This window comes from Pithys albifrons, chromosome 11 (genome assembly GCF_047495875.1).
Source record: "Pithys albifrons albifrons isolate INPA30051 chromosome 11, PitAlb_v1, whole genome shotgun sequence".
In the NCBI taxonomy this organism is placed as follows: Eukaryota; Metazoa; Chordata; class Aves; order Passeriformes; family Thamnophilidae; genus Pithys; species Pithys albifrons.
The window spans coordinates 22,827,192-22,839,845 of record NC_092468.1 but is presented as its reverse complement, the minus strand read 5'-3'; the positions used below and the strand labels follow the sequence as shown (position 1 = coordinate 22,839,845).

General features: G+C 41.4%; 1 protein-coding gene across 6 annotated transcripts in view; it reads right to left on the bottom strand.

Annotated features, from left to right (window-relative positions):
• MECOM (MDS1 and EVI1 complex locus) overlaps positions 1-12,654 on the bottom strand; it is a 333,501-nt gene that overhangs the window by 223,182 nt on the left and 97,665 nt on the right. The window lies entirely within an intron of this gene.

Genomic DNA, 12,654 nt, shown 5'->3' with positions numbered 1-12,654 from the left:
AGTATATTGATATTGATTTGGGGTATGGGGGGAAAGGAAGGAGGAAACTCCAGTGTGGATGGCATAAGGAAATTTGATACAGCTTCGCAAAGTTCAGGTACTCCTTTTTTCAGTCACAAGGAAAGAAAATTGATGATGCCACAAGTTTAATGCTAATTGATTTATTACCTGCCTAAGCAAATCCTGGGCAATGCAATGGCAGGCTTAGACTTAAAGCAAATGATTTACAAGATAATGTTTGACTCTGGGAAAGGGTAATCAGATCCAGATACAATGGATGATAGGATAATTGAGAAGAAATAAAAGAGGATAAATTGCCATGTGCTAATGAGCTTACAGGCCCTAATGGGGAGGACATCAGTTTTAACACTCAGGTTATGAGCTAGGAGCAAGGGTTTTTTTTTTTCTTCAACAGCTAAAGATGTAGTGCTGAAACAAACCAAGATTAATGGTGTCCCACTCACTTACTTAGCCATTCTTTACACCTTCTACAGCTTCCTGCATTAAATGTCTGGTTGTTTTTTAACTGGGTTTATCCAAAGCAACTCCCCTCACTTGGAAGCCATATTACCTATTTCTAGGTTAAGGCACATCTGTTGTTTGGGGATGAATGACTCAAAACAGCATTTCTCCTCCTCCTTGCAGCACTGGCTGCCTGATGAGTTTGCAATGTCTTTGCAGGTCTCTTTAGGACCATAGGAATATTCTCAAGCCTTTATACAGTCTCACTGCACTCAGGTTTTGAAGCAGTTGCCAGAGCAATGCTGTCTCACATCATGATTCATTTTTATATCTTTTTCTCCCTCCATCCCACATCACCACCTAGAACCAGGGACACTTTATTGGTATTTCTGATTACTGCTGTAGCCATCTAAATTTTTCAGCAGGATGGGGGTCTCTCCAGCCCTGATGTAGAAATGCACTGTGTGAATGGTGCTAGCCACAGAGTAATAAAAAGACAGTGCCCTGTGCTGTTATTGGTAAGGAATACAGAAATGAAGCACTTCCTTAGAGACTAAGCCCATATTCCAGTGCAAGGCTTCCAACAAATGAAGTTTAATATGATGAATTGTGGTACAGTTCCAGAATGAATACAACTCTCAAAAATGCAGGTCGGCTGAAGCTTTTAAGTTATAATGTGCACAACATGTCCAATACACAGTTTTAAAGAGAAATATTTCTAGTTAACATGCACAAAAAGCAGCCATGACCCCTCTGAGTTAAGGAATGTGAAGCCTTTTCCTTTCTTTCACCATGCCATGCCCTTTAGCCACCCAGGCACTCATAAATTACAGATCCTATGCAATCTCAGTGCAGGCAGCAGCTCGGGGGGCTCCTTTCCTATAGAAGTGGGGGGATGCCAGTGACCCACACTGGTCCCCATTGCACCACAACCCACCACCAAGACCAGGGAGCAGCACCCTCACAAGCAGCTTGTGGGCAAGAGGAGCAAAGGGCAGTCTCCCCACAGCAGGAGTAGAAGTGCTCCAAAGAGCAGCTCCAAACTCTGCTCATTAAATCCACTTGCAAGTGTTCATTGTCCTGACCCAGATTTTAACATTCACTTTAGAATTAGAAAAAGGGATCATAAAGGCACAAATTGCTAAACACAATATCTTGATGCTGGTACTGCTCATGGAGGCAGGGAAGGAAAACACACCTTTTCCCAGTGAACTAAAATTGAAAGCCTGCACAGTAAAAGGTTTGAAATGCAGATGCATCAGCACTAAATGCAATGCTGCCCATCCCTTTGTAAGGAGAGATGCAAACTGCTTCAAGTACTTCTGCAGAACACCAGGAACAGACTTGTATCAGAGATCATCCCTTTCTCCCCTCCACCACACCTTATCAAGTATCCCCTGGAGCTAAGCTATTGCCACCTTGAATACAGAATGATTTATTGTCTAAGTAAACAAGACTTTCCTAAGTTTTTTTCCACTGAAAAGTCTCTGGTCTAGTTGTAAAACAGAAAAAAAGAACAACTAAAAAGAAAACATTAAATGTCTTAACATATTCAAGTCTTAACATATTAGCAGCGTGTTCCTTCAGGGAAACCAGCCTGGAACGGCAGGCTTGAAATGGTTGCAATTAGTAAAAGGATTGTTCTACTTGAAGCAACTTGCCTTTTCTGTTTGAAAGGAACACACAGTGTGAGCTCTCCGTTCTGGTATCCAGCACTTACTGTACAAGCAAACAGGATGTGATAGGTGTGACTCCAGTAATTGTCTCTATTCACTCTTACGGATAAAATATGGGTTTAAAATGCTGGAGGAAAAAAAGTGGTTGACTGAATATTGAAGAGATTGCTTGTAGGCATTGATGGTAGTTTTAATTTTATTTACTGACTTTGTAGCTCAGACAGACTCACGGCAGATCCAGCTCCCACTTCTACAGCTATGGCAGTTTTTCTGTTGGCAAAGTGGCCCTAGATCCCAGTTACCTGTTTATGCAACATCTCTACTGAGCCTTCTAACATTCAACCACAAAAAAATTAATTCTAGGGACAAAATTAATTGAAATATTTTCTTTTTTGAGCTGTCACATTCAAGTTTCTAGTTGCACACCACACAGGTGTATATGCTGGTGCTCCAGTTCCAGCTTCAGCCCCTGCACTCAAAACCTTGTGTAGCATCACATGCATTTCCTCACTCAGCATTTGGAGCACCTGTACCACTGCTTACACCCAAAACCCCTGAGTGACATCACAAAGTGCCTGAATTTTGCTGTATTCATTCACACCTCGTGTGAAATCCAGTGCTGGTCCACACTCAGTCCTGCTCCCCTCCAAGAACATGTTGCCTCTCCCTTCACTGCTGCCCACCACCACCCTTAAAGCTTGTCCTTGTGTCAAGCCTCCTCTGGGAGAGCAACAGCCAGTTGTTTTGGCACAGCAGAGGCAAAGCTGAACACCAAAAACATGTTCAGTTTGTTAGAGGTGCAGCATTTGTGCTTTGAGCCACCTGACTTCACTTGTGCTCAAATGAAGAGCCAGACAGGGAGACTTGTAGAGAATTGGTACAATTTGCACGTAACTGCACAAGCCTTTTGAATGTCAGACCAAAACAACAGGGCATCAGGAGGCCAGAAATGAAGCACAACTTCCTTTGCAACAAATCAAGATCACCTGCAATGCTTGAGGGACAGAGGACCCCACCCCTCAGAGGTGGAGAGGGCACAGAGCTACCAGGGCATCCCACACCTGGGAAAGCAGGAGCTGGGGCCCTCCTGCATCAGCATGGCAAGGCTGAAGACTCAACAGAATCACAGACTATTCTGAGTGGGAAGGGACCCACAAGGATCATCGAGTCCAACTCTTAAGTCAATGGCCCATATAGGGAATTGAACAGCCATGACCTTGGCATTACTACAACCAAGTTTTAACCAACGGAGCTAATCTCAGGGTCAACAGATCCTTTCTAAGTGCTGTCACATGGATGCTCTCAGCCCTGTATTTCATCTCACCTATGTATTGCATTGTGTCTAGATTATTCTTTCCCTTAAATATTTTTAACATAGAGAGGTATTTGGTTTGCCAGGGTTTTTTTTTTGCTTTTGTTTGTCTTTTAATTAACACTATTCCCCACTGCAACCTCCACATTGGGGTTAAGGACACTCACATTCAGTGGGAGCTCTACATCTTTCTTATCTGTAAGATTTCTTTGCTGAAGCAAAACCTTATATTTATTTCCTTCTTTCAAGTCCTTAAAAACATCTCTCTGCAACATGACCTTATATCAGTGAGGGTGTGTTTTGGGAGACTCCACCTCGCATGGTCACCACTGTGTTGTCTCACTGACTGTGGCTGCACAGCTTCCCCCCGGTAGATCAGGGCAGCATCCCCCGGCTGTGATATCTAGAAAAAAACTCCTTTGCTGTAAGCTCATTAACACACCTTGCTGCCTGCAGCAGCACAGGGCAGCTGCTGTCCTTCCCACAGCGCTGTGGCAGGAAATATTTTATCCTCCCTCAGCTGTGCCAGCAATTTTAGAGTGCCTTGGCTCTGTAAAAGCAGACTTGTTGAACCTGCATTTGGCACGTGCATGAGGAAGAGACAAACAGGCTCACACACAGGGTCAACACAGCCCTGTTTGCACACTCACCTCAGTCTCAACGTGGGCAGCACCTGCCTGGGCAGCACATGGGGGTGTGAGCACAGGGGGGTCCCCACAGAAGCCCAGCAGGAACCCCCAGCACACAGAGCTGTTCCAGGGCAAAACACATGGAGCTGCATCCCCAGCCACCCGGGAAGGTGCCACTCTGAGCCTCTCTGATGGGTTCTGAACATCAAACACCAGCAGTCCAGAGGGATCCTTGCCCAACACACTGGGAGACAGATCAGGAAACCTGGACTCTTGCCTCTACTTGATCAGCCTTCCTAAGAGAACAGGTAATTCCTAACTAAGCTGTTTTTAAAAACTGCCTTGCACCTGCCTGGTGCCTCAGTTTCCCATCCACGTAAGGGGATAACGTTCACTGCCCTATTTTATCCCAATTTATGCCTTCACACCATGCATATTTCAAGGCAACAGCTGTTACGTGTGTGGAGCAACTCTCCCTGAATTCACTGCAACCACACAATTGGCTTGCCAGAAATGACAAAAAGGTGATCTTAGCTTTCCCCCTTGATTTCAATTTTTAATTGACCTTTCTAGCCTTGCTAGCCCTTCAGATTTTTGATAGAAAAGTACATATGTAATTTTTAAATAATTTTAAATATTACAGATTTATTATAAAAATCCATTTATAGTACAAAGGCTTTGAACAGCTGAGTCTGCTTTGGACCTCTTAAGATAAACATTTAACACCCAGATGTTAAATATGATTCTAAAACATTTTTTATGGTGTAGAATTGAAAAAAAATTCATTAGAGGTGTCAGCTCATATGTCAGTGATTTCAACCTGATGCCACTAGAAGTAACTGAGATGCAACGTTCTGAGAATCAGAATGAATAATGGAACATCAGCCCAGCCCTGCCCCTGGGTGTGGAGCCACTGCTGCTGGGCTGCAGCTCCACTGCCTCTGCTTCAGCAGCAGGTAAAGCTCAGAAAAGGAGGGGGAGGTGGAATAAAATGGTAGTGCAGAGCATGGATAAGCCATACCCAGATATTGGTAATTTCAGATAGGTACTTCTCAGAGGAGCTGTACTGCACACCTCTGACCTTTAACTGGAGTGCTCAAACATTGCATGTAATGATGACTACCAATGAAAGTCCTGTGCTGTGCTTGGCTGCACTTTCTATATGAGTGCCAGCAGCAAGATAAATGATAAACTGGTTCACTGGAGTACTAGTGGTTTGGGGGCTATTGATTTTTGGTCCATTCTCTTTAAAAGTGAGATCTAAAAAGTTGACAGAGGGTCATTAATTTCATCATATACTTGTCGACTCATCCATAACCAATCCAGGGGCTGAGTGCGCTTGTCACTCTCTGTTTGCACTTTATTTGTTTAGGTTTTCTTTGTGATTCTACATTTTTCCCCTTTATTTCAGCTTTGTGATGGTGTTCCTGCTGTTATTTCTTTTTCCCTCTAAATGAACTCCTTGCTTTGCACTTCTACTGAAAAAAAGAGACTCTTACATTTACAAGTAGATTCAGTGGCTTCATTATCAAGTCTGTGCTAGGAGAGGAAGTCACCTCTGTTTAGTGCTATTCATTTAAAAAGAAAAGGAACTGCTATAAAATTCATCAATCTTAATTGTGCAATCTGAAGGATTTTGATTGAATAAACACTTGTCTGAAGACTTCAGGGTCTTGTTTGAAAGACACTTTAAGCAAAGAGTTGAAGAATGTTTCCCCTATGAAGCTCCATAGGTCCATGACAGTGTTCTCAGGTGACAGGGAAAAGGCTGAATTCAAGTAAACATATGACCATAATTAGTTGAGTTTCCTTTCTCTTCCTTCTGATTAAGCCTCTGGCAGCTCTTTGCAATGCATTAACTAAGAAAATATTTTACCAACTCTTATTTAAAAAATAAAATACAACAACCCACTATTGTACTGGCTTACCTTGGCTTTCAGTAGAGCGAGGCTGTACAGAGAACTCTCCAAAATTACTGGGATAAGAATAACTGGATACAAATATTTAAACCAGAGGAGTACTCTATAGATCTAATGGATAAATATCCACAGGAGGAAGTTACTCAGGTACAGTGACTACACACAGGAGGCAGTTTTTACCAACTTCAGTTGATTAAGTGTATTTCCAGGTAATAGTGTCATCTATCTCCCAACACCAAGTTCATCTGCATTGTCTTTAATTGGGAGCCCAACAGAAACATGTACACAGAAAGTAAAAGATACACAGAAAGTAAAAGAAAGTGTGATTAAATGCTAGAGACCATGGCAGAAAAATCCAGTATTAATAATATCACGACTTGCCAGTAAATCTCCTTTTTATAGGTAAAGAAATACATTTCTACTTTAAAGTGTGCTTTTATATACCCCTGAGTGCCCAACTAGTTAAACTACCAAGGGAGCTCTACATGATTTAGAAGTTAATCCTTCAAATGGCTAACAATTGAATGCCTCAGCTGTTTGTAGTTTCCTACCGCTGGCTAATTTCATTTTTGTTTCATGTGTTCCATGGCAAGCTCTCATTGTTCAGAGCTCTGACACAGAGGTTGTAAATGTAGTTAATTTAGTTAAAATGAGGCTGGGAACATTCATGCCATGTTCAGCTTGTTATGACTGACTAGACCTGGTAGAAGCTGAGGTAGATTCTGGAGAATAAACAAGTGGGGGGGGGGGGGGGGGGGGAAGGGAGAGAGAGTAAAAAAAGAGATGGTCCAAATTTGCTGAACTCAGGAGCAAAAGACACCTCTTTAGACAAAAAAATATTCAGAAGAGGAGGGGTGAAAAAACCTAACCATTTAAGATTACTGCTTTGAGGGCCAAAAAATATTTCCATGTGTTGAAATATTGATTTAACAGTGGGTTTGGCTTTCTCAGCCTACCTCTATCAGTTCCTTCTCTTGTGCCAACAGCAAAAGCTCATCAATCCTATCCATTCTGCAAACCCCATTTTGTTGGATTGGCACTTACAGAGGTCAGAAAGGCTCATAAGTACTCAAAAATATTTATAATTGGTGCACAGCTCCTCACTGGCCAGGCTGGAAAACACAGACCAAGCTAAGATGTTCCTCAGCCAAGTATTTTAAAGAAGGACACAAAACTTGGACTTGCCTAAATGGCACAAAACCCCCCAAAATTCAAGACTTTTTTTTGGCTTGGCATGAATGGCTGAATCTGTTGGACCAGAAACCACGTTTCCCATTCACATTCCCAAATATATGATGCCATATAGGTTCAATCTCCTCCTGGCTGCAGCAGAACCTCCTCCCCTGAACAGAACCTGCTCTCCATGGGCTGCTCCTGCCCAGAATGCAAACGCTGCCAGCACTGACCACTCAGCAGCTCTGGCACTTCCTTGCTGCATTTGCATTTCCCAACTCCAGCAAGCAGCTTCTTAAAATCCTAATTATAATCTTGATTAATAGATATTATAACACAGCTCCTGTTTGCCTGTAATTATATTTGACACAGAGATACAAATCAGCAGTTTAACACACTGGAATAGGATTCATAGGATTTCACAGGATTACAGACATATACATTTTTATTAAAGCTCTATTGGTTTCTCTTTAGCATTCATCAAATCTCTGCCTTTATACAGAGATAAATATATTGCTCTTTTTTTCAGAAAGTCATTAATTTTGGAGTTTGAGAAAAATGAAATAGACAAAGTGGGTAATTTTTCACACTTAGAACAATTTCCCTATGATATTATGACTCTTTTTCTTGGACTGCTCTGGGAGATTAATATGGCTGTTATTTTCTCCACTAATTGGCTTTACAGATAGCCATGGGAGATAGCACCTAATAAAGCCAAACAAGAGAGAAAAATGTTAACAGCACTAAGCTGTCCCATAACAAGAGGGTCTATTCATTAAGAAGCAATATTCTATTAGGGAAGATCTTTAAACAGATTTTTTTAAATAACTAAAAACCAAAAGTGGATTACCCATGATTGTCCCATTTCCTAAGGCACTCCAGATATGGGGTTAGCATTACACCTAAAGTGCAGATGGGACACAAGGAGTGCGTATAAAAATCTGTTTAAGCTCAGAGAGGGACAGAGTTCTACCTCTAAAATTTCAAAGAAAAAAAAAAGGCAGTGGTACAGTATTCTCACAAGCCCTTCCTTTGAATCCAATGTTTTATTTTAAAGCTGCAAAGCAGCGAGAAAACTGTGCCTAAACTCTGACTAAAACACAAGTCAGCAACAGGTATTTGTAGTTACAGATCAACACTTAAAAACATGACCCAATTCCACCCTAATGACAACCAATGCACTGTTTAATTAGCAGCTGGGAGAGAGAAACATCTCCCATTAAGCCCCTGCCACCAGCAGTTCCCACAATCAACCCAACCCATGGCTTGGGCAAACATCAGAAAGAAGGTGATATTTTCACTTAGGCTCATCAGCAGCTTTCCTGGGGGAGCAGAGACTTCCCCATTCCCCAGGATGTCATTTTCTCCACAGCAAGGCAGCTGAGAACCTCATTCCACTGATATTTTGACCCAGGCACAAATCTCACACCAATCACTGACAGCACAGTAAGGCTTGGTCTGTGTGACACACAAAGCACCACAAATACCCTGACACAGGATACTCCTTCAGAGCAGCACAGTTGGGACTCCTTGCACATGTTTTTCCAACCTAAAACTATTGTGCTTAGCAGTCAATATGCTAAATACTGAAAATAAAGCAACTCTGGATTATTACCTACTGCTTCCAGTGCCTCATCCATCGAGGCAGGGCAGTTAAACCAGCACATGGCAAAAATCTCAAAGTCCTACATTAGATATAAACCCTCAGCTTGGTATTTGAGAAGAACATTAAAGGACAGTCACTCCAGATGAGTTTTAGCCTGTTGGAAGGCAGGATCCTAATCACAGAAACTCCAAACAGCAAGTGTGCCACTTCACCCCAGCTCTGCCTCAGAGCTCCCCACCTGGTGCAAGGGAAGGTACAAAGAGTGTCTTGCAGCCACTGCCTTTGGGACAAGCCATCCTTTCTCCACTAAGGCAGAGAATGCCTGAAGCGTCCCCCAGGCACATTTTATAAATATTATTAATACTTTAGATATCAGAATGGAGCAATTTAGGTTCCCACTACAGTAACTGCTGAAGAAATTTAACAATATTTTAAAACAAAGGATAAAATTTCATAGCAATCCATTTCTGTCTCCTTCCTTCATTCCATCACTATTATTTATTTTCCACCATTTAAACAGAAAATCAGGTGTTACTGAAGGGAACAAAGTGAAAATAACAAAGATGTATCTATTGAGGATTGAACCTGTAGCCTCATGTTGTTCACTTCTACCAAATATGAAAGGCTTAGATGTTTGTGGAGGATGGTGGAAGTCAAAATATCCAGAATAAATGAAAAAAATTCAATGTTTAAGCACACAGTTTTTAACCTAATTAATCATTTTACTGGTGCTTTGGTATGACAAAATTTTGAAAGTCACCTTAAGAACACTGTTCACAGTTGCACAGGCACAACTACCACTCATCCCATTTAGTACATTAAGGGTGCCACTCCAGCAATGGGGAAGGGCATTGGAAGCACAGCAGGAGCAACAGCCAAGGAGCTTTCTATGAATTCTTCCCTCCTGCTGTACCTTCCCCAGCACCTGCCCCTCTTGAAAAATCATCAGGCATGAGCTTAAAGCATCAAATTCAAATACAGACTTCCCTCTGTAGTCACAACCACTCAGATTAGGACTTGTATTTGAGATTCACAGAAAAATTAAAGAACTTAAAAGAAGTTTAAAGACATTTTTAAAAAATTCAAAGAAAAGTTTGCTATCAACGTTTCAGAGCAGCACTGTAGAGTCAGAAAACAGCACAGGGTCAGGCCACAAAGGGCCTGTTACTATTTTAACATTAAAAGAGACTTTTTTTTTTACAGATGCATAAAATATAGAGGGAAAAACTGAAGGATTGTTACTCTAATAAAGTTACTAATTCACATAAACAAAGACTAGAGGAAGTTTACAATTCTGTACAAGAACTCAAGCACTTAGATTACATAAAATTAGCAAAATTACCTACCTGCTTGAAAGGTAGAGAAGGAGCTTCAACCTCCACTACAGACACTGGCCAAGAACTGCTGAGCACCCTCAGTCAACTTTGTATCTGCCTTTCACAGCTGAATTGTGTAATTTGAACACCTGAAAACTGTGATGGTAATGAGCGGGTTGAGCCCTTCCACAGCAGGCAGGGCATCGAGCTCAGGCCTGCATCAAAATTTAATGCTTAGATATTTAACCCTATATATAAAAATTTTAATATACATATACATAAAAATCGTAGATTAACATCACCAGTACTCAAAAAAAAAAAGAACCACACACATGAAGCCCAAACTGAGCTCACAAATAATCTCAAAACAAGCCCATTTCTGAGACTGACCCAACCTGTGTCCCTGTGCAGGTGGCTGTGAGCAGGTCAGCCGGTGCTGCTCAGGGAACCCCTCCAGCACCACCCATCCTAATTCTGGATGAGCACAGACACCTGATGTCCTCTCAGGAAAATGTCCCCTCCATTACAATATTGGCCAACAATCAAGGAATTGCAGGTTCCTCTTATCCAGATGAGGGTGGTGCCAACCCCTCTGCCAGTCCCTCCTTCAGCTGTCAGAGCTGCCAACCACAAACCTTTGGATATCAGTGGAAGTGACACTTCTGGCTCTGTCAGAGAAGCAGATAATTAATGTAATTTTTTAAGCTAACCATGGAAAACCATTCCCATAAAGTTGAGAAAGTGCTACTTTTTTTTTTTTTTTTAGTATCAGACATTTCTGTCCTTGAAGCAGCACCTGTCGTATTCAGGGGGACCCATCCTTTGTTGCCTGGAAATAACAGGCAAGATTTTGATCTCTCACAGCACTTACAGCCCCACTCTGCCAGGAGCACCAGTGGGATGTTTTCCTGCTGACACCAGTGGAACTGGGGAAAGCAGCAGCCCCCGCGTTCCTTCTTGGAATTTCAGCAATAACAAACCAGTGGTAGCTGCTTTCCAGACCAGTAGGGAGCAATGATTTCCCAATTACAAAAGATCCTGAACTTTTTATTGCAAATATATATCTGGGAGGTCAAAATGTACAAATGAATATTGTGGATATCAAAATGCTGGACACAGAGGCTTTTTGATTACACTTAAAGCAGCACCAAAGTTTCTTTTTCAGTGGTTTATAACTTGGCTTAAAATTTTATTCCTGGCTGAAAACTGGCACAAAATTTGAAAATTTGAGGAAAACCAGTAGACAACTATAAAACTCAATAAAGCAAGAAGATATTAGACATCCTTTTTTACTGTAAAAATAATATTTTTATTTGGAGATGAAAGGAATTTTTAAAAGATGTGGTATTTCAGCCAATGCTGTATTGTGGAGAAAAAAAATGTTCTTCTTTGCCCTGTCTTCCCACAGGATTGCTAAAAACTCAACACATTTTTAGGAGAAGGTTTTGGAGACAAAGGAGAAGATTGGGCCAGTTTCCAAAATGGTGTGTTATACTTTCTTTCTTACACCACACAGTGCTACAGAAAAGCATTTTGAATTGATACAAACTACAGTGACAGAGATAAATAGGAAAAGGACTAAAATGCAGCCTGGAACTAAAACAAGTTAATTCATATGGGAGTAGTGTTTTGTTTTGGGTTTTTTTTCTTTTTGTAGATAAAGGAAAGCAAAAATTAAGTCCACTCTACCCAGATTGCAATACAACACTGAATGCAATAATACACTGAAATTATTAGTTAAGACAATAAAGATGGAATTTGTGCAAAAGAAGACTTTTTGGGTAGGAGATGTCTATGAAAGGAGAAATATCACACTGCAGGTGGTAATAGTGAATTTGCCAGGAAAAGCAAAAATCAGGATAATGACAGCAAAGACAAAGAAAAGCACCATCATCTTTTGAGAAGAAAGTAAAAATATAATTTGGGGCAAATCAGGCAACTTTAAGGAGTGGACTGGGATGAAATGACATGTGCTTGGGGATGAAACAAAAATAACCTGTCCAAAAACTGAAGCTCCAGAGCTGGAAACATGAGAGGAGGCAGGACTCCTCCTCTGCCTGATCACACCAGCCCTAAGCAATTAATGGAATCATTTTATGATCATCTTGGGTGACTCAAGAGTGATGTTTCCTGACAGGGGAAATTCACCTCACTGCCCTGGCACTGGTAAGAAATGTGTCAAGTAAAGCTGGGGACAGTTCTGGTCATTATGGTTCAAAAAGCATGAGCTGAAGCTGGGGCATGAGGAAGGACTGCCAAAGTTATCTGTGAAGTGAGAAACAAGGGAGACTAAAAGATCTTCCTGATTCAGCTCAGCAAAACCAGGGTTAAGAGTAGATATATGCACCCTCCACCAGCAGCCTTGGAGGGTAAGCAACAGAAAACAGTTTTTAAAAAAACAACAAAGTGGACACCAAAACAACCCAGTAAGAACCAGCTATGGAGTCCCCCAGGCTGGAAATCAGCACCCTCTGGCCATCAGATCAATTAATTGTGTTCTGGATGAGTTGCTGAAGCTTCACAATAATGGTTCCAGTCCAACAATATTTATTTGACTGTCA